This window comes from Chrysemys picta, chromosome 6 (genome assembly GCF_011386835.1).
Source record: "Chrysemys picta bellii isolate R12L10 chromosome 6, ASM1138683v2, whole genome shotgun sequence".
NCBI lineage: Eukaryota > Metazoa > Chordata > Testudines > Emydidae > Chrysemys > Chrysemys picta.
Window position 1 is genome coordinate 6284727 of NC_088796.1, and position 21824 is coordinate 6306550.

The 21824-nt window shown below is 45.5% G+C and overlaps 1 protein-coding gene across 14 annotated transcripts in view; it reads right to left on the reverse strand.

The window, feature by feature from the left end:
* Positions 1 to 543: 543 nt before the first annotated feature.
* The window catches only part of CELF4 (CUGBP Elav-like family member 4), an 874489-nt gene continuing 853208 nt past the window's right edge, over positions 544 to 21824 (reverse strand). For 7 of the 14 annotated variants that reach the window (XM_005296184.4, XM_065598680.1, XM_065598675.1 and 4 more), the window contains exon 13: positions 840 to 978. The gene's annotated coding sequence lies outside the window, so the exon portion shown is untranslated. Of the gene's footprint in view, positions 1123 to 2870; positions 2960 to 21824 lie in introns of those variants that run through there. The other 7 variants (XM_065598673.1, XM_065598679.1, XM_065598681.1 and 4 more) reach the window with 5 other exon arrangements.

Below are 21824 nucleotides of genomic sequence, written 5' to 3' on the forward strand. Positions count from 1 at the left end.
TATTTTTGTTAATAGCTGGAATGCTTGCAGTTAAAAAAGCTGCCGAAATAGCATTTCTCTTCTTTTTCTCCTCGATAAATAACAGCATCCAACAGCAATTGGCAGAGAGTAGGAATTTATGCTCAGTCTAAACTCTACAAAAATTACAATTCTACATCTTTGTTTTTAGCATTAACGCTAACTTCTATGTAGTATTTTTTTTTTTTTGCTTTTTGTTGTCTAATTTTTCTTCTATTATATAGGTATTTTAAAGTTTTTTTCTTTTTTTTAAATTCTGTACAACTATTAGGATTTTAAACGGGGAGAGTTAGAAGCATTTACAAACCGTTTTTGTTTTTTACTATCAACCATCTTTCTTTTCTCTTTGCTATGCCTTTTTATTTATTTACTTTACTTTTTTTTTTGCTTTTCACAGACATCATCTTACCTGCTTTGAGCAGCGCGATCCTTACGTATTATACAGAAAACCATATGAAAGTTTCATAGACTCTAATTAATGTATAACCAAAGAACCTCCCAAAGTATCAAAGAACTATTATCTTGCCATTTTAAAAGCATTTAAGCATTTTTTTTTAATTTTTACATATTTCATATAATTGCTCTCAAAAACTGTTTTAGGAACAGCTCAGAGAAAAGCAAAGAACTTCCATATTTTACATACAGCTACAAGTCTGCGATAAAAAGTTTTGTCCTTTGGTCCCTATATAGCTAAGGAATGACAGATAAAGATGCTCAGTGACCATTACCATGGGGTCAACATGGTAGCCGCATCCTTGGTGGCAAACAGGCACTCCTTTGTCCGTATCCAGGTTTGCATTTCCTGTTTGGAGAAAAGCCGCTGTGGTGATATCAATGTCTCTTCAGAAATCCTGGTTGATCTTGTTCCTGTTCTGATTTATTTATTAATTTTTGTTTGTTTCCAGCCCGTGTCCTTCGAAGTCAGCAGACGTGATACTTTTCTTGAAGAAATGTTACAGTCTAAACAATCAAAGAGAGAATAAGTCTGAAGTCTTCAGCTTGATTGATATTTGCTGATATGTCAAAGATGTAATCCAACAGTTCCTGTTTTTTTAAAATATATATATATATATTTTTCTAAATGTGGCCCATTCAGCTGCTGCCCTAAAAAAATGAAGAAGATCATTGCAAATTAAACTAAAAAGGCAAAGTAAATGAATAAAAAAAAGGCCTTTAAAAAAAAAAAAAAGCCTGTTCTTTTGGGCCTAATCCTGCTCCCGTTGAAAGTGAATGTGTTTTGTTCTCAGATTCAATGGAAACAGAACTGAGTTCTTGCTCTGGAGTTTGTTTTTGAGGTGTGCTCCCACTAAAGTCAATGCAAAAATTCTCATGGACTTCACTGGGAATTGGCTCAGACCCAAAGTGAGCAAGGCAGTCAAGATCATGATAAAGAAAATTACAATTGCTCCGTCTGCATTTTTAATAATAGTGATATATATCCATATAAATATATATACTCACATCTTTATATATGTACAGATATATACTTTCTAAAGTGGCACTTAAAAGAAAAAGCCAGATCACAATCTTGCTTGGCTGGACTTTCTAGCGTGTGAAGCCTCTAGGAAAAATTGCTCTAAATTTTAACCGTGTGCTGTATATGATGATATATGGACTTTCCATGGAGAAATAGCTGTCATTAATGTATATTCCTTTGTGAATGTCAGAAAGTAACACTTTGAACAGGCAATTCATGGGAGGTAAAAGAAAAAAAAAATCAGTTGGAATGAACTTTTTGAAAAAAATAGTAAAGCTAACATTTCTTAAATAAAAAAGTTATTTAAAAAAATTTAATCATGATCCGACTAGACTTGACATTTAAGTAGGATGCTTAATCATTACGGATTAGCTCTTATCTCTTTCTAGCAAGCAGGTTCTTCTTATACACTCGGTGATTTATTACATCAAGAAACTTAGAAACTGCAAAAGGTCCACTCTGGTGGAAAAGTGTCATGCGGAATATCAATCCATGCTGGCAGGTTTTCACACTGTTGGTTCAACAAACAGCAAACCGTACACAGCAGTCTAAACAATTACAACACCAAAAATAATAAGAATAATAGAATAAAAAAATAAAAAAACACTCGTCAAGGACCCTTTTTCAGTTGTAAACAAAAAGATGCATTTTGCTTTTTGATCCGGATTATTTTTTTCCCCTCAAAACAATCCCTCCCTTACCCCAAACAAATAATTTGTCAGGAGTGGCTGTAATGTGGAACCTTACAATTAGGAATTCTTGAAAAGGCACACAAGAGGCCGCAGGCTTTTCTCTAGGTTGCTTTTTGTTTGGATAGCTATCATTTTTAAACTACTGTTACTATTATTACTTTTTTTTTTTAATTTTGGAGAGTGATTTGAAATATCCTAAGGGAAAAAAAAAGCGTCAATTGAAAAAGGCCCCCAATTCTCCGGAAAAAAATAAATAAAATCACAATATTTTTCAAGTGCAAAAAAATCAACCACGCATTTTCTTTTTTCATTTTTTTTTGTAAAATATTTGTACAGTTATAACAATCCCATTTTCTAAAGAATTAGGAATCCATCTTTTTTTTTCCTTCTATGTGACATCTAAAGAAGCATAAAACGCTGACGAGAAATTAAACGACAAATAAAGAAACCACTGCAAGCACCAAACAAAACGAAAATGAGCACAGCAAAAAATTGTGGCAGCACAAAGTCAAAAAAGGCACATGTGATCATGACTGGCCAATCATCAACTGATACAACATCCAAGAAAAATGCTTCAATCACGGCACCTGCACGAAACTTGACGGCATGTCATGCAACCAATTCTTAGCTTGTTACATGACGCCATCATGTCACACTTTCAACTTCGAGTTGATTTGAACTTACGGACTGGGGGACTGTATTCTCCACTTTCATGTCATTACGTGAACTTTTTTCCTAGCTCAGCTCGAGACTGTGGTGGATTTGACTGGCTCTTGGTTGGTTTTGTTGGAATTTGATTGAATGACAAAAGAAGAAAAGATTTTTTTTATATATATATATATATTTATATATAGTGTGGAAAAAGGGAAAGGTGGGGGAAGAAGATATATATAAAAATAATAATAGTAATAATAATAAAAAAAATAGTACCAAACAGCATCAGTCAAAAAGCGCTAGTGAAAATACTTGCAATTAAACGATAAAAACGAAAGAGGAAGGAAAATGAAACGAAAGAAAGAGGAAAAAAAAAAATCATGGAGGAGGCCTAGCAGGGGACAAAGACATATTACACACAGTTTATGTGGACACATGAACAACAGTGAACAGTAACAAAACGTTATGCAGTGGCTGCTGAGGAGAGCATGCACTGAATGGATGAGAGCACACACAGATCGGTTTGCGTCTGGAAAATACATTTGCTGCCAACCGCAGTGGTTTTGTTCTTTCCCCGTGCCACCCCTCCCCACAAACTCCTGGGAAGTGGCTCTTCAGTAAGGGGTTGATTCAAAGCCCATTGGAGCCTTTCTGTTGACTTCAATGGGCTCCGGATCAGGTTCTCAACTGCTCTGTTTGCATCTGAAAAGCTAAAGGGGTGGTGGAGTAAAAGAAGAGAGACTGCTTTGGTTATTGAGAAAAAGTAACTAGTGTCTGTCCCTTTAAGGGGTCGTATGATGAGAAGCTCAGAACAGCAGCACAGCTGGTGTGGTATGTGAATTTACTTCTCTGTTGTTTTGATATGGCCTAAAAACCCCACAATTCCACCTACAGGCCTGATCCCACATCCTCCCTCAGGCAAAATGCCCTTGGACTGCCCATATCCTCCTGACCCCGCAGTCCTTACCAGGCAAAACTGCCTTTAACTTGCTCTGGGAGTTTTGCCTGAATGAGCACTGCAAGGATCAAGTCCCTAAAAGTCACTGCACACAATGAAACATAAAGTAGAGGTCTCAGCCAACAGCTAGAACTACTGTACTTCACGTGTTTGCTTCCCATCCCATAGGCGGGTTGATTTCTCACCAGTATGCCTAGTCCTGAAAAGTCACTGCACATCATTGAAATTTTACTGCACATTGGTTTGTCACAAGGACATTATCTTAGACTCTAGTTCTGAAGTCATGCAAGCGGGCCAGAGAGGCTTTTTTCCATTGGCTTTTCTTCAAAGCCAAACTGTGTGCGCTGGCAAGGGGAAGGATTTATGTTATCCAGAATAGAGATGGCCCTGAACAAAACCTAGGATCTGAACTCTGGATTTGGCTCCAGCAGCCAGACTCTGCTCTCTTTTACAGGAGGGTAAATCTGGAGTCACTGCATCAATTGCTGCTGTTACCCCGGATTTACCTAGTCTGTGTCACTACCATCGGCCGACCAAAACCCCTGGATCTTGCATGTTCAAAATTTGAATCTGAATTTGTGTTTGGATGATGCCTGGTACAGAGGTGAATGTATGCACCCAGACAGGATTGTGGGTCAGCTCCGTTTCTGCTACAGAAAGAGAGTGTAGCACTATAATAAACCTCCCGTTAGTGCTGGTGCATGAGACCTCACCCTAAGAGGATTGTAGTATGGCTGCTGGATCTCACGCTCCACAGTCACTATTCAAAAGTCAGCTCTAGTCACACCGGGCCAGCTTGTGAATTCTGATAGACGTGCAGCAGAATAAAAAGCTGTAAGGAGTCACCGTATCTCGTAGGGCTTGCACCTGTATTGTGAGTAACACCAGCAGGGGAGAGCAGGTACTGCAGGGTCAGGAGTGCTGAACTGAGTCTTAGCCCTGGTCTACACTGTGGGGGGGGGGGGAGGGAAGGGAGGATCGATCTAAGTTATGCAACTTCAGCTACGTGAATAATGTAGCTGAAGTCGACGTACTTAGCTCGACTTACCGTGGTGTCTTCACCGCGGTGAGTCGACTGCTGTCGCTCCCCGTCGACTCCGCCTGCAACTCTCGCGGCTCTGGAGTACAGGAGTCGACGGGAGAGCGCTCGGGGGTCAATTTATCGCGTCTAGACTAGACACGATAAATCGATCCCCGCTGGATCAATTGCTGCTTGCCGATCCGGCGGGTAGTGAAGACATACCCTTACATCTCCTTTCGCCCACCAAACATGCTGGACAGCGTGGCTAAGCTGGAGCCGAGGGGAAAGGCTGACCCAACGCACTTCCCACGTGCAGTAGCAGGGGCTGGATTGGGACTCTGAGAAGCAGGTCAACTCCTGGGATTGGCCTGCCCTCTTTGCATATCTACTCTGGAAGTTACACTTTAGTCCAGCATGTTAGCTGAGAAGTTTCCCCTAATACACAGCGAGACCTGGTGGGTGAGGTAATATCTTTTATCGGCTCAGTTTCTGTTGGTGAAAGAGCCACGCTTTCGAGCTTACACAGGGTGCTTCTTCAGGTCTGGGAAAGGTACTCGGAGTGCCAGACCTGAAGACAAGCTCTGTGTATGCTCAAAAGGTTGTCTCGTTCACCAACAGAAGTTGAGCCAATAAAAGCTAGTACCTCTCCCATACTGTCTCTCTAATAACCGGGGCCCGACAGGACTTCACCAAACTCCCCTAATGCATGGAATAGGCAGCAACTGTGTGTCAACTTTGGAATGGCAAGCACAGTACCTCTGCCTTTAGACTAAAATTTCAGACATTGTGAATGTGACAACAAATATATACATATATATATACACATATGTATACACACACCTATACATATATATGTATACACACACACCTATACATATATACATGATTAAAGCTCACTGAAAAAAACAAACAAATGCATTCAAATAAAAATCAACCAAATCTATTTAATAAGCAGTTCACTTCTCTGGGAGCAGATAAAAGCGTTGGGTATGGCTCAGAGATAAGCCATCCCGTTCATGAATAAAGATGTTAGGGTTATGAAGACAGGGATACAGCCTGATACGGAAAGGGGCCTTTGGGACTTGTGAGACTTAGTTACAAAGTGAGAGGGAGCGCACGCCTTGCGTCCTTGGAGACTGGCTACAAGGAGTGATGGTGCAACACGTCTCTGAGCGCTAGAACACCGAGCCGGAGGGTGCCTCCACGCAACAGGCTAAGGCCAACTATGCCCTGTAATCTCACACCAGCCAAGCCTCTACTGTGAAGTCTTTTACAGCAGCCCTTTGGCAATATTCTCATCGACTGTTGAGTCCCTAGTTACTGAGGACGTCTTTAATCAGGGCCCTGAGACGCAGCTGGAATGTGCATGATTACAGCGGTGACCCTAAAAACATTTCCAGCTCTCTTTGTTACGGCAGCTTCCCCCCGGTATTGCCTGGACTCTGCTGCGGGAGAGGACACACCACATTAAAGGCACCACTGGAAAACTTTCGAGGGTGGCCACTGGCTATGCTTTATTGCCCACAGCCGCACTATTAGGTGAAATTCACGCCCAGCCCAAGACGGTGTGACAGCTATTCCAATTATAGGCGGTATCTTTGGAGACCACGTTGTATTATATGTGGGAATGTTCTGTGTAGCGTTGCGGGTTAGGGGGTTGAGTTCTACTCCATGAAGGCATTACCACAGCTTCCTTTTGATACAACAAATGGCCTTTACCTTTGATCCTGGGGGGACCCAACCCTACAGGAGGGTTGGAAGGACTAGAACCTATCAGGGTTCCCATAGGAATGATGGGCGACTTCTGGTCTGAGGGCTCAAGGAGCATTTAGACCCTGTTATTGTTTTACATGTTTCCTTGATATCCTTGACTACATATGCTCTGCTTTGGGAGAGCTGGATGGGCCCTGGCACAGCACTGGCATTGCAGGGCAGGTCCCTGCCCAGAGAGAGGTGATGGCTAGGGTAGGCTTGAGATCCGAGTGGGTGTTTCTGCAGGAGACCACAGGGGCAGCAGGGTGGGGGGGCGGAAAGGGGGTTTAAAAGTCCAGTTTCCCACTGAAACGGTGCATGCCCTCTGCGCTGGGAGAATTTCACCTGGGCTGAGTCCTCATGCAGCCCACACGAAATGCCCCAAGTCCTGTCCCAGCATGCACTGGGCTCAGTGTGCAACCTGCGAAGGAGGCTCGGAGGCGGCACTTGTCGTTCCTGATAGTGAGGGGAAGTCATGGTGGGTGTTACGTTCGACTCAGTGGGAATTTTGCCTGAGTAAAGACTGCAGGATGTTAAAGTTGATGGAGGAAGTCTCTTGTGTCTGAACATCCCCCTTTCTTCCCCGCCCCTTCCTTGCTTTTTATGCAGATTCCTTCAACCCAGTAGTAACACAAAAGCACTCTGCAGTTCTTACTCTCGGGGATGGTCAAGCACTTCCCAGCATTTTACTCCACACAATGCACGTGGCTTTCTTGCTATGGCAGATTCATATCGGACTGGATGTAGAACCAGGGCCCCTCCGCCATACCCGCTCTTAGGACTACACCATCTCCTATGGACTGCTGTTAAATCCAGGTTTATGACTTGCTCCCATCGGAGTCAAGGGCAAAACGCCCACTGACTTCAATGGAGGAGGACCGTTCTTGTCACTATTGAATATTTATGACCGAGGTGGGGGCCCTATTACGCTAGGCGCTGTACAATCAGAGAGAGAGACACGGTCTTTGCCCCCACAGTGTTTACCATCTAAGGACGATCAGGCTTTACGCTATGCAACTCAGACTCCATTCCTGCTTGGGGCTGGTGCAGCTAAAGGGTTGCGTTGGCCCCTCCCCTCGCTCCTCTCATTTCATTACTTTGTGCTTCCAGTGTCTTTCATAACGCTGCCCTTCCTTTCTTGTCTGCTCCTGCCCCCCCTACCCCCCAAGCTCTCGCTTTTGCTCTGCCGGAGAGGCCAGCAGTCTCCCCTTTGGTCATCGCCTCAGACAAACCTCTCCACCTGCTGCTTTCGCACTGTCCCGTCCCTGAACTGACGCACAAGCTGCTAGCATCTCCTCTACCAAACGGACAACACCCCATGGCTGGCACCGCGCTGCTCTATTAGCACTGGGTCCATCCCAAGCACTGTTGCTACAACTTTTATACCACACCGTACGTACACATCATACACCCAGCTACACAGCCCCATTCAGACATATAGCGTCCCGAGCCTGCAATGCAATCCCATAGCTTTTGGAAATGAGGGCTCTGTGCGTATATGAGAGACAGAGCGAGAGAGAGACGTACATTCTATACACAAAAACATAATATATGCAAATACTGACTGCCTGCGAGGCTGCAGCTATAAAATATTGTCCGGGGGATGGCGGGGAGACAAACCAACAACCCAATCTCTGGTGTGTTGCACGTTCAAGTGGGGGAGGGGGAAGAATTACATTTTCTCCTGAGTGACGGTTCTTTATAGCTGTTGCTCCTGCGGGGGCAGTCAATATTTGTTTTATTACACCCCCAGGCTCTCGCACTCTCCTGGCCTAGCGCTACACGTGTTTTGTCTTTTCTCTGACTTCCTGTAGCAATTTCGCTCTCCTGGATGGTCTCCCAGGCCGTTTCTGTCTGATGCTGGGGCCCTATCGTCACCCATCCCCCAACCTCGGCTTGAACAGGCAAGCTGCCCTCTACTCCCTGGCGCGCCACGGAGGGCAAAGCAGCTGAGGTGTGACACGCTTGACACAAGCCCTTGAATGGCCATCGCTGGTGTTGCACAGCGTGGGCCAAAGCAGGCATGTCTGATTAGGGGTAGGCCAGTGCGGCAGAGGGGTCCCAAGCCCAATGTTAAGTCCTGGGTCACCATTTCAGAGCGACTGGCCATTTCCAGCAGACAACAGTGGATGTTAACGCCTCACCTGGTCGTGTGTGCGAGCTTTGTTATTTAAAAACACAACAGGTTTTGTGACATAAGATTCATTTTTAACAAATTAAGGACAAGGCTACAATAAAGATGATGTGTATACGTATATAATTTATAGACCTGTATACGCACATGTATGCAAATTAGATATGTACACCCTCCCCCCATAGGGCTACAGTCTACCATATATATTAGAGATGGTCAGAAAAATTCCAATGAACCATTGTTTTCTTTGGAATTTGCTGACTTTGATGAACTTCACATGGCATGCAGGCAAGATGCCATGCTGGATAGGCTGTTGAAGATGCCTGGCTTTCCAGGGTAGCCCTCCATGCAGGGTGCTTTGGTGTCAGGGACATCAGGGCTCCCAGGCTGTCTGACTCCTGGGGAGCTGGTGCCTTGGCTCCCCGACTTCTGTGAGTTGGGCAAGCTGGGAAGCGAACTGCCTTGGGATTGGGCCAGCCCAGGAAACAAACCAGCCTAGGAGGTGGGGATGCGTGCCCGTCCCAACGCCCAGCCTGGCTGTGGCAGGGGGCATATTTTGCTTTGATACACCATCGTTTCGTGTTTTCAGAACAACTTATTGAGGGATGCCAGAGCTGTGAACATTTTTATCTTGTCTGAAAACAATTTCCAAAAACTGGAAACTTGTGTGGCGCTGAAATGTTGTTTCCTGGCCAGCGCCATAGAGAGACAGACAATTACACAGATACAGCCACCCATGAAAGTTAATGCTACATCTAGTGCGCTAAGTCAGGTGATGAAAACCCAGCCCTCTGGCGTTCTAATACTAGTGCTCTGTGTCCTTGGGCAAGACAGTGGCCCTCTTTGCCTCAGTTTCCCCATTAATAAATTAAAGCTGCTGCTGATAATAATAATAATAATATCTATAACGTCTTTCATCCATAGATCTCAAGTAACGCTACATCCTTTGTGGGGAAGTTATGGGCATTTTTTTTTTTTAGTTAATTATGTTACATTTAAAGATGGTCAACCTGCTTTGTTGGTGTGGGAGGGCATCATGGTCGGCTGCTTTGTTGGTGTGGGAGGGCATCATGGTCGGCTGCTTTGTTGGTGTGGGAGGGCGTCACAGTCGGCTGTTTTGTTGGTGTGGGAGGGAGTCACGGTCGGCTGTTTTGTTGGTGTGGGGAGGCATTTGCAAGAAGGGCTATGGAGAGGTAGGGCTTGAACCTGTCACCAGTAGGGGGAGTAGAGAGGCCTCCTGAACCCAGAGCCAGGACAGGCTGGAGAAGGCTGGCCTTGAGAGACCTCAGCTAAGCTCCATGCAGGCCTGGCAGGCCTGTCCAATGCATGAGTGTCGTGCCCGATGCGGGCACTTCCACCCCTGCTTTCCAGATGAGGAAGCAGGCACTTAGGAGTGCCATGTACCCCAGTCACTCCCCTGTGGAATGGCCCAACAGTGGGAACAACGTCCTGGCCCACAGCCAGCATTCCCCGTCTCATGTAAAATCAGTCGGTGTGGAAGGGAGTGCATGTTTCCTCACTCATGGTTTCCCCAACTGCCTCACAGATGCTACTTACGCATGGCCCACAGAGACTGTGGCGATTGTATGCACTAGCGTGTCAGCGGTGACCGTACAGGCAAAAGGAAGTGCAGCGGCTGCATGGACTGCCTAGGTGACTGGTACTGTAGAGACTGGGAAGCAGGCACCACTCAGCAGTTGGCCTCACCCAGCCTTAGTCATGTGGGCTGGGACAGCTCCTATTTTTGCAAAGTACCCCAGATCTTGAACTTCCACCCGGGTAGCCTGGCAGGGACGGGTAGAAAGGGTCCTGCTTTTGCGTCTCACGGCAAACAGAGAGTTCGGTCACAGGGCAACGCCTCCCTTCACGGCTGCTGAGTGCTAGGCAGGAGATGAAATGTAGCAGCTGCTCTGGCACACCTAATAAGGGTTCTTTATTACGCCGGGGTGTTAGATCAAGGTGGCATCGGGAAATTCATTAGTTCCCAAGCACCACGACAACATTTTAATTTTAAAAAGCGGCACACGCTTGAAAAGCAGTTCTAATTGGGAAGCTGGGTGTGCGTCTCAGCACCTGCTCTCGAGCTGTTTGTTCGGGATGGACACGAATGCATCAAAATGCTGCGAATCCTGATGCTTTAATATTCTATTGTCGTTGCTAAGGGAGAGGCAGAGATGCCGCACCCCAGCTTTACCGCTCGGAGGATTTCAAGGCACTTGATACAGATCCGGTCACTGACCACAGGTTTCAGGGTAGCAGCCGTGTTAGTCTGTATCCTCAAAAAGAACAGGAGTACTTGTGGCATCTTAGAGACTAACAAATTTATTAGAGCACAGGAACCCCAGCTAGGCCACAGGTGTGGTCCCTGCAGGAGCGGCGCCAGGGTTTTTGCCGCCCTAGGCGGCAGCGCTCCTCCTCTGAGCATTCGGCGGCGGGGGTCCTTCCACTCCGCGTCTTCAGGGCACTTCGGCGGCGGGTCCCGGAGCGAGTGAAGGACCCACCACCGAATTTCCACCGAAGACCCGTAGCAGAAGGACCCCCGCCGCCGAATTTCCGCCGAGGACGGCAAAATGCTGCCCCCCAAATCCTGCCGCCCTAGGCGACCGGCTAGTGGAAGCGCCGGCCCTGGGTCCATGGACAAGCTGGGGCACTCTGGCTCTCATTCAGTTACGTGGAATACGATGGCCCAAAGCAGCTTGCCAGGCCTGAGAGGGGAAGTGCTTTACACAAGGGGACCCCCATCCTCCAGGCTTGCAGGGGAGGGGGTCTCTGTGGCTCACACTGCTGAGGTAGTGGAAGGGACATGTGGACGTGTCATGGGTGTGGCTGGTGGGTCTATGCACGGCGTTGGATGTACAAGTCCACAACGAAGAGGAGCAGCAGCTTTGTCTGCAGCTCCTGCCCTGAACCTGCGCCCGACCTTGCGCCTCTCCTCCAAGCTCTCCTATGCAGTATCCATGCGCAAAGGCCTTTTGCTTGGGCTGTCCTTGCAGACTTGGGGCTTTACAGGGCCTCTGCCCTGGGGCTGAGGGACGGTAGGGTTGAGTGCAGAGGAAAGGGACTCTATTGACTCCAATGGGAGCAGGTATGGGACCAATCCTCTTCCCATGTGAATGTCAAAACTCCCATTGACTTCAACCGGGCACAAATGGACCCAGTCCAGCTAGCGCTGGAGTCAGGGAACAGGAACAGGTCCATTAATAACTGCCTTGCTTTCTTTGGGGGTGACACTTCGCTCTTCACTCATCCAGGACTCTCTGAACAGGGAACACTGGACTGTCATCTGAGTGACTTCGCCAAGATCGGCCAGTGGCAGGGCTAGGAACGGAACACGTAATGCCTCGTTACCTGCCCTATCAGCCCAGTCCAGTCCGCACAGACTCTCTTGTCTGTGAGACATGAGGGAATCTTTCCCAGGGCATGGGGATTTCCTGAGCACCCAAACCTGAGCTGTCCCGGTTTGGTCAGCTGAGCAGCTCCCTCCCCACCCCCCCAAAACATCACAGAGCCAGGAATATGCTCCTGCTTGCAACACCCCATTACAGCGTCTCATATTTTATTTTTCTGCCTGCAGCTTCAATTTACCTTCAAGGGGCACAGTGCAATTACCTAAAAATATTTCCTGCTTTGTTGTAATTGCTCTAAGACTGGAAGGCACCTCCAGCTACGAGCAGGAAGGTGAAAATTAGTGCCCCAAATATTTCAAATGGATGAACGCGTGAGATGGCTTAATGAACATTCACAGTCCTATTAATTGCTAAACGGTATTCATTTTGGGGTTAAAAACACAAGAAAACAAAATCCCAAAGCCCCACCCTGTGATGTGTCTGAAACGCAGTCGTTCACCCATGAGGCTTTAACTCCAGCATGGGCTTGAGAAGAATATAACAAGAATCCTTCATATTTCTGGAGCACCTTCCATCCCATGGCTCTGTACAAATCCTCATGAATTAGGGCCTGATGCCAAACACACTTACCTATGAATAACTTTACTGATCCATCTATCTATGGTACTTATCTGGCCCCCATGACCATCTTCTCTGAAAGCCTCATGATCTTTAGTGTATTTGCCCTCACATCACCCCTGTGAGGTATGACGGTGCTACTATTTTGAGGCCGAAAGAAACTAGGGTCATAAAGCTAGGTAGGCACCTAACACCTATTGATTTCAATGGGCATTAGGCACCTAAAGAGGATCTGGGCCTAACTCTATAGTTATCCTGTGAGCTGCAGACTATGTGTTTTCCCGAGGCTGGTGGTGGTGTGTTTCTCCTGCACTTTCACTGTCTAGTGGAGTTCCCAGAGAGTGAAATCACCCTATGGGTCTGTGAGCTTATCGGCTACTGCGGATGAAGTCCCACAGTAAATGTACAGAGGTACAGTTTTACTTCTTTGTAACCACAATGAATCTCATCTACAGTCAGACAGGAATCACTTGTGTCACAGAACTGACCGGTCCCGGAAAGGGCTTGCTCCTGCAAGGCTCCTCAGCCATTCCTAGAGAATTCGGGAGTGCTCTCCTGCTACTGTTACAGGGACAAGCTGCAGAACAAAACGCCTCACTGCTGGCGTACAAGCTTATTAGCTCCATTACTAGACCTACCACAAGGCAGTCATCGGCTCCTCCTTCCCCATATTGAAGCCTTCACTGCACTTCTCTAGAACACACCGAAGAACATTCAAATAGCTATGGGCATGCTCAAGTGTGGCCCATCCGTCCTCCTGGAAAGCTCGTCTCCTGCTGGCCAGGAATGGGTGAGGCGTTGGTCTCCGCTAAGAGCATTGGGGTTCGCCATTTCAAAGAAAGGTTATGGGCGAGAATGTTAAGTTACTTGCCAAGTTGGAAATTAGGTATTAGGCATGTTTCCAGCAGAAGCAGTAGTACAGTTTGCTCCCCTGGGCCCTAGGTTTTGGCCTGTACAAGTAATAGTACTGGGGACAGACAGCTGAACAGTGGGACTAGAAATGGTGCGTGGTGCCTGCGGTGTCCCTCTGCGGTGCATTATGCACCGCCCTCCTTCAGGGCCGGCCCAACAGTTTCAGTTGCCTCCATCCCTCCACCTGCTTAGAGAAATGGCTCTCAGTCTGTTTGGGTTCATGACCCAGAAAAGGGCCAAAAACTTGCCCCTTGCCCCACAGCTGAGACGAGGTCAAGGATTTCCACCCCCGGCTCTGTGTGCAAATCGGAATCCTGCTGTGCACAGGTATCCCGGAGAGGTAAAGAGGGAGGGTCAAGGTGCTGAGAGGATAAAGAACTTCTGATGCCTCCTGAATGGTGAACATTATAGGCTGGATTAGCCATTGCCCTGCTCAGAGTTTAGACCAATGCAAGTGCATCTGCAACACTACCAAGTCAGAATGGGAGCCTTTCACACCCACTTTGCATTGATGTAAATGATTGACAAGGAATCGGGTTCTATCTACCCACGAAGGCCGGTTACTGTGTTGCTGCACTGCAGGAGAGGACTAGAGTCTCCAGGATAATGCATTGGCCCTGCTATCTGTGCTGTAGCACATGCAACGTTGCTCAGCAGATTTTTAGTGGCAAAGAGACCATTCATTTAATCCATCTAGCCAGAGCTTGGGATCTTTGTCTGGATTTCACAGTCATGAGGATATGTCTCCCCTGCATGGTTAGTCATGGGTATGGCACCCTGGGTAGCCTAGCCTGGGAGTGACTGTCCCTCCAGCAAAGCCCTACCTGCATTACGGTGTCCTCACTATTTCTGCTCTCCTCCATGTGTGTCTGGGGGCATATCCCACAGTTTTTCATGCTGAGACGCTCTAGGCTTCTTTCCCAGTCAATGTTCTCAATTGTGAGCGAACTTGTCCATCGAGTGGGGGGAACTGTGGGAAGGCGTTGGAAGACTGAGTGATTTAGCCTGTGTTCTCTTGCCCGTGTGAAAGAGAGCCTGGGTTCTAACCCATATCTCCAGCCTGATAAGGTAGCCAGGGTTTAAGGTGTCTCTAATTTCAGGTCACAGGTTTTTGTGTGTGGACGGGAGGGGGTCTGGGCTAAAACCTGGCTAAGAGCCTGGGTTGACTCTGCAGTGAAGATGTAGCCTGCATCTTCAAACAGCCCTCTTCTGTCCATCCTAACCTGGAGGTCATCTTTCTGAAATTAGGAAAAAGAAAAATGCCCTGTTCTCCACTGGGGCCTGAGCAACAGCAGTCAGAGCGGCAGCCTGTGCCTCTCTGATGGATTCCTCCTCAGCTAAATGAAATTAAGATTTCAGCAAACAAGCCCCAAGTCCACTGTACCAGGAGAACAAATGACATCTGATAATTGCTAACTCCTTTTGCTCATTCTTTGCTCTGTTCACCCCATCAGTCTCTGCAGATTATATTTTCAGCTGCGTTTAATGAACGTCATTTATTAAACTAACACCGGGGTTCTGCTCTGGCCTCAGACAGATGGGCTCGCTAATATGAATCATTTTGGTCAATTGGATTATTCTGATAGGGAACGGATCCCTGCCACTCTGTGGAACACAACACAAACAAACACGGATGGCTTGCCTCTGGTCGTGACTATACTCGGTTGGCGCTCGTTCGGCGGCAGCTTTGTTGCCCGCATTCGAGATGGCATCATGGTGTTGCTATCGCTTCCTTTCTGCTACCTCAGGTAAAAATAATAATAAAGGCGCACAACTCATTTTGTTCCTGATTGTTTAGACGGAGAGTAAATGCCTGGCTCACCCCGGGGTTCAGCAGAGGGACATGCATCATCACTGTCTTTCACGTGCTTAACAGACACACAGTCAACCGGATTAGTCTTCTCCTTTGTCACTGCAAATAGCACTTATTCTAATGTATAACAAAGCAATCAAAATAAATATCCCCCCTCCCATTCTCCTTCACATTGACCCCAGAGAAGACAGGCAAGCTTATTTGGCGAGTGGCCTTACTTCTCCCCTCTTCCTAGTCAAATTAATTGGGGAAGGTAAAGGGACATTGTTTACAACAGCTACATGTTGTAAAGGTGTACGGTGCTATTTTAATAAAAGGAAACAGAGATAAAAATCTCTCTGAAATCTTCCACATGGAGGTGCTCCCAGCCTCTGTATCAGTAGTGCTAAGGACTTTTTAAACTTTAGAATAATGTGTTATGTTCAGGGATCTGTCTGTCTGTCTAATCTAAACACAAAGCCCAATTTATAAAGAACAAACAAGCCAGTGGGGTTACATTACCAGTCTCCAGTCCACCAAAGGATGTATCATGCATGTCGACAGAAATCAGACAGGCAACAAAGTATACTAACGCATAACCATGTGTGACTTCAACTACCTGCATATAAACTGGTCAAATGATGCAACAGGAAAGGTTTAGAAATACACCGGGCCAGATCATCAGCTGGTGTAAAACAGCATAGCTCCATTAAGGGCTGATTTATACTCGTCGATGATCTGGCCCAACATATACTGACACCTTCAATGGTTGCTATTCAGACCAGCAAATTCTAGTGCACACGGGTGGAGAGAGTCTCCTCAGTTTAGTTCTCAATAACACACAGGAGTTGGTTCAAGAAGTCACCACAGTGGAGTGTCTATGTAACAATGACCACACTATAATTAAGTTGAGCAGTCTTGAGAGAGGAAAGGTACCACATACAAGCATGGTGTCACCAAACTTTCAAAAGGGGAAATTAAAAAAAAAAAAAAATCACGAGGATGCTCAATTACAAAGGCTCTAAAGGCAAACCAAAAGAAATTAAAATCCCTAGATTTGACCACAGAAATGGAAGGGGCCTCCTGGTTATAGAGTCTAGTTCCCTGCTAGCGCAGGCAACCTCCATCATATAATAGGAACCCTGTTTGGAATGTTACAGACATTTCAAGAATTTACTCCCAAAAGCTAATTTCCAAAACATTTGAAGAAAAAGGGGGAAAAAAGGCTTTTCCCCCCTGCTTCCTCCCACCCCAACATACAGTCTGCTATGAAACATGCAAGGAGGATGCACAGAGGAGAAAACAGAGCATGAAAAGCACATACTTATTGTATTTCACAGACAACAATGAATGCAAAGTTTAAACATGAGTGGAGCGCTTCCTCGGAGATGGGTGAAAAAAAAAAAAAGTTTTTTCCAGCAACCTGAGTTAAATTTTAGCTGATTTACAGCCCATGGTTTGCATGGGCTACAAAATAATCTGGCCCACTCTGTTTGACAGTGCTTAAAAATCAGGAATATTCTAGTCTCTTTCATTTGGGGAGAATCCGGCCTTTTAAAAAAGGTATTTTATTTTACAGCATTCTACAGCCATCATCTGATGACCTGATTCAAAGCTCACTGAAATCAATGGCATGATGTCTGTTGGCTTAACTGGGAGTCAAATCAGGCCTTAAAGTGCACAACAGTGATCATATTATTGCTGTAGTGATTTTAATAAGGGGGGGAGGGGACAGCCTTGAAAAAGTCTGTGCCTGAACTCACCATGGGAGGTTTGTTTTAAATGAGTGATTCAAATATCATTTTGTTTTTCATTGCTGGGGTAAAACACAGGGTAGCTGGTAAATATCCACCACAACTTTGCCAGGCCCTGTGGCGAGTTTATGTCATGTGTGTGGTGTGGAAGATCTCTAATTTTATTGGTTTGGTCCTATACTAGCAATAGGAGGGGGAACCCCCCCCCCCAGCAATGAACAGGGAACCTGATTTCTAGCAATTGACACCTGAGTGGCTGGAGCAGCTCCAGGGATGGCCAAGGACAGAGCTCACCCTTCAGAAATGGGTATCTCAGCTCTATTAAAAGTGTGTTTCACTTAATCGCAAGAATCCATTGGGATGTAAAAATGTCAATGCAGAGACGTTTTGGAACGCCATAGAATGGCCAGAACCCTGATGTTACCTCCCCGTGAACTCTAGTAAATAACTAAAATACCCTCTGGTGTAATTTAGAATTGAAATGATAATTGGGCCAAATTGGGCCTCAGCTGGTGTAAACTGGTGTAGCTCCATTGACTTCACCCCCCATTGACTTAGTGGAGCTGCCAATTTACTCTAGCTGAGGAGATGGTTCCATTATCTAAATGGCTATTAACTTTCCGGGGCACGTGCACTCTGCTCTTATTCATCGTGCTGCTCAGTGGGGAACTACTTAACAGCTGCCATTCCAGTTCCCCCCTCTTGTTTACTGTTCGATCCAGTCTTACAAGAGGGTTGGGCGAAGCTCTGCTGAGTGTAAGAACGGAACCACTGGAAATAAAAGCTACCTTTTCCCCAACTATAGTCATGGGGCAGGAGGAAAGCTATCCGGGAGACCTTGTTCATACCTGAAGCCTTCAGGTGTGTGCTACAGCTGAATCAAATACTTCAGAGCCTGGAATATTGATATTCACTTGTAACCCGCCAAAGTTACCACCCTCCTGAAGAATTCAACTATGCAATTATTGCATTTGATATACCACTGGAAGCCACCGTGCGAATGAGAAACTGTTCTAGTGCAGCCGATTGTATGTGCCTTCCAAAACCGTAAGGGCATCAGTTGAAGATGTTCACGTTGATGGAGGTTTTGCTGCATCATCATATTAAGATTCTTGCCAGTTCCCAGAGCAGAGTAAATTTCATGGAGTTCGTTACCCTCCTTTCCTTTATAGCTACTTTTTAAGCACTAGCAACTACGGACCTGCAGTGGGACTGGGACCTGTGGCAGGACCAACTGCCTTAATAGCGGGACTGGGTAAAATGTACATTGTTGCAGGTAGGATCATTGGGCAAAGCAACCAGACTAATTTGCAGGAAAACACTAAATTGCTTGTCTTCATAGAATAGAATATCAGTGTTGGAAGGGACCTCAGGAGGTCATCTAGTCCAACCCCTTGCTTGAAGCAGGAGTAATCCTCAGACAGATTTTTGCCCCAGATCCCTAAATGGCCCCCTCAAGGATTGAACTCAAAATCCTGGGTTTAGCAGGTCAATGCTCAAACCACTGAGCTATCTACCCCCCCATAGAATTTCAGCGATGTCAAGCAACTATTTTTAATACTTAAATGTAAGCAAGGGATAGAAAGAGCTTTAATGTCTATTATAACAGGAGCTAAAACATTTTTTACATGATTTAAGCAAGATTTGTGGTAAAATTGTGTCTGAATTCTGTTTATATATATATATCTATATATATATATATATGTATATATAAAAATACATTAACTGACTGGTATTTTTTTAGTAGCATGGGGGAATCTGTCTTGTGGGATTGGTGGGATCTCTGATTTTTGTGGCTGGGAGAGGGATAAAAATGCAAGAAACAATGCGGGAGCAGGTGGAACTGGGACAGAATTTAAAAAATAGTCCCACGCAGGGCTCTCCTAGCAACCACCATATACTGTTCACGGTATGGTTCTGCAGAAACTCTGAAGAACTTCCTGACGGTCATAATAAGATCTGGCCATTTTCAGCCTGCCAAAATGGGCTGTGAATTGACCGGAGCGATGTAAGTCACAAGTGGACCTGGAATGCTTTAAACTTTGACTTTATTATGAGTTTCAGGTTGTCCGCATTACTGCCCCTGCTAACTCACTTTTCTTTAGGACTAGCGCACATGCCCTGACCTTGGCATGTATTGTCAATATCACACTTTAGTTGACAAAAACAATGTCTGTGATGGAGATACTGTTATATTTCTGGAACCGGCAGAGAAGGAGATAGACAGGCAGAGGGAACTGATAGACATATAGCTGTCTGCTGTGGTGGATTTATTGTTCCGGTTGCAACACTAACATGAAAGTGAGGCTTTGCACTGGGGAGGGGGTTCAAACTTTTAAAGGGACAGGACATCATAGTCCTACACTTTACTTTAAAAAAATTTCCAAGCACATATACATTATCGTTTACATGGCTAACATGGAACACTATATAACCCAACTGAAAGTTGCGTGGACTACTGCACACTCTTAAATTGCAAGGTATTATTCTGCCCCAGAATAGCAACTCACTAACTAAACCATTTTTAATTTCAGGCACACAACTGATTTTCTCATTCTTTTGGGCTAAATATGGTAATGGTGGTGCAGCAGTGTCATGAACAACAGGACCAGTCGGTGGCAAGAAATCAGCTGGATCTGATACCAAAGTTTCTTCCACAAACTCATCAAAATTAGGAGTTGTAATGAAAGGAGGCTCAATTGAAGGAACAGAAAGTCCTACTGGAACATCCCCAGAGTCCGGTACAAGTTGAGATTGCAACTAGTCCATATGTTATTTCCAGAAAATACCATTAGATAGTTTTACCATGAATGAATCAGGTCCTGTTCATTTAACAAGTTTTCCAGGTACCCAGTTTACTCCACAACCATAGCTGCGAGTCCACACTAAGTCTCTGACTTGAAAAGAAAGATGACGAGTCTCGTGTTGACAATCAATTTGCATAGCTTGGGATTTGGCTACCTGTGAGGCAACATCAGGATGTAGCAGGTTTCAACAGGTACACAAAGATTGCTTCAAGAAAAGAGTTGCAGGTGTCTCCTGGATGGTAGCATGTGGTGTGTTTGTGTAGACAAGCAAGAAATTGTCCAATTTCTGCTGATGACTCAGAATAGACTTGTTAGCTTTTAAGCCATGTTTAAGTGTTTGTACAAAGAATTCCACTAGTCTGTTTGCAGCAGGATGGAAAGGAGCTGAGCATATGTGCTGAATTCCATTTGAAGCTAGGACCCTCTAAAATTCTTCAGAACGCAGTTGAGGTCCATTGTCACTCGCCAACTGTAACAGTAAGCCAAACTGGCTAAACAAGGTCTGAAGATGTCCAATAGTAGCTGTAGTAGAAGTCATTCTGAAAACATCTGGCCATTTTGACTATGACCAAAAACATATAACCTTCCAAAGGTCCAGCAAAGTCCACGTCAATACATGGCTAAGGAGACTGAGGCCACGACCCTAGCTGGGCCATGATCATGCTGAATTTGCTGACACGTAGCATAGCACTTCACCTTCCTCTCAGTCTCTTTGTCAATATCCAGCTACCAGACCTGACTCTGGGCTATGGCCTTCATTGGTATAATGCCAATATGACCTTAGTGAAGAGCTTTGAAAACCTGAGATTGAAGTGATTTCGGAATGATCACTCACATTCCCCATAAGATGCAACCGCGATTCACAGATAATTCATGTTGACATGACATGAATTGTGTAAACTGGGGATTTTTTTGATCCAACACTGTACCCTGTAGTACCATCCCCTTCACAAGAGAAAGTACATCATACATAGTAGTTTCTTTGTTGATGTCAGTACTAGTGATGGGTAACCTACCCATCAAATTGAGAGAGAACACTTTTTCTGAAGTTTCTTTGGGTCAATGAGAACTTTACTCTGGTCGGCCTGAAAGCCCATCAACCTTCGCGTGCTGAATCCTTTTATGGAACTGAAGAGTATAGGAATGAGCTGAAAATAGCGGTGCCCATTGTTGCATACGAGCAGCAGCTAATGATGAAATTCCATGTTTCGGTGCAAACATTGAAAGTAATGGATGATGCTCCATCAGCAAGGTAAAATGTCTACCACACAGATAGCTATGCAATTTCCAAATTCTGAAGCCAATGCTGAGACAGCTTCTTGCTCTATTTGTGCATAGTTCTTCTCTGGAATAGTGAGTGTTCATGATGTAAAGTCGCTGAACTGTGTGACAGGTCATGGTGATGTGTCCTTTCTTCTGGCACTTTCTTCAAATAATCTGACATGCCCAGCAATTCTCCTCAGAGTGCGTAGTTTGCACACAACAGCCACATAGAAATTCCTTACATTTCCATGGTCTTCTGTCTCATTGATGTAGGAGGTAAACTTCTCAGTTCACACTAAATTCCTTCTCTGTGGTCTCCATTGCAACTGCCCCTTCAACAGCCTTCTTGAATGTAAGCACTGATACAGTCAGTAACTTCTTCTGGACCTGATCATTGCATAATCCATAGACTAATCGGTCACGCAGGGCATCACTTAATGTTTGTCTGAACTGACAATGCTCTGACGACTTCCTTAAAGCAATAACAAACTGTGCTACTGACTCTCCACTTCCCTGATGAAACCAACCTCATTCTGCTCTCATTGATGGGTTAGAAGAAAAATGTTCCTGCATTACTTGCAGCGTAAGTGGCAGTTCCAGACACAGATGGAGACAACAGGTCATG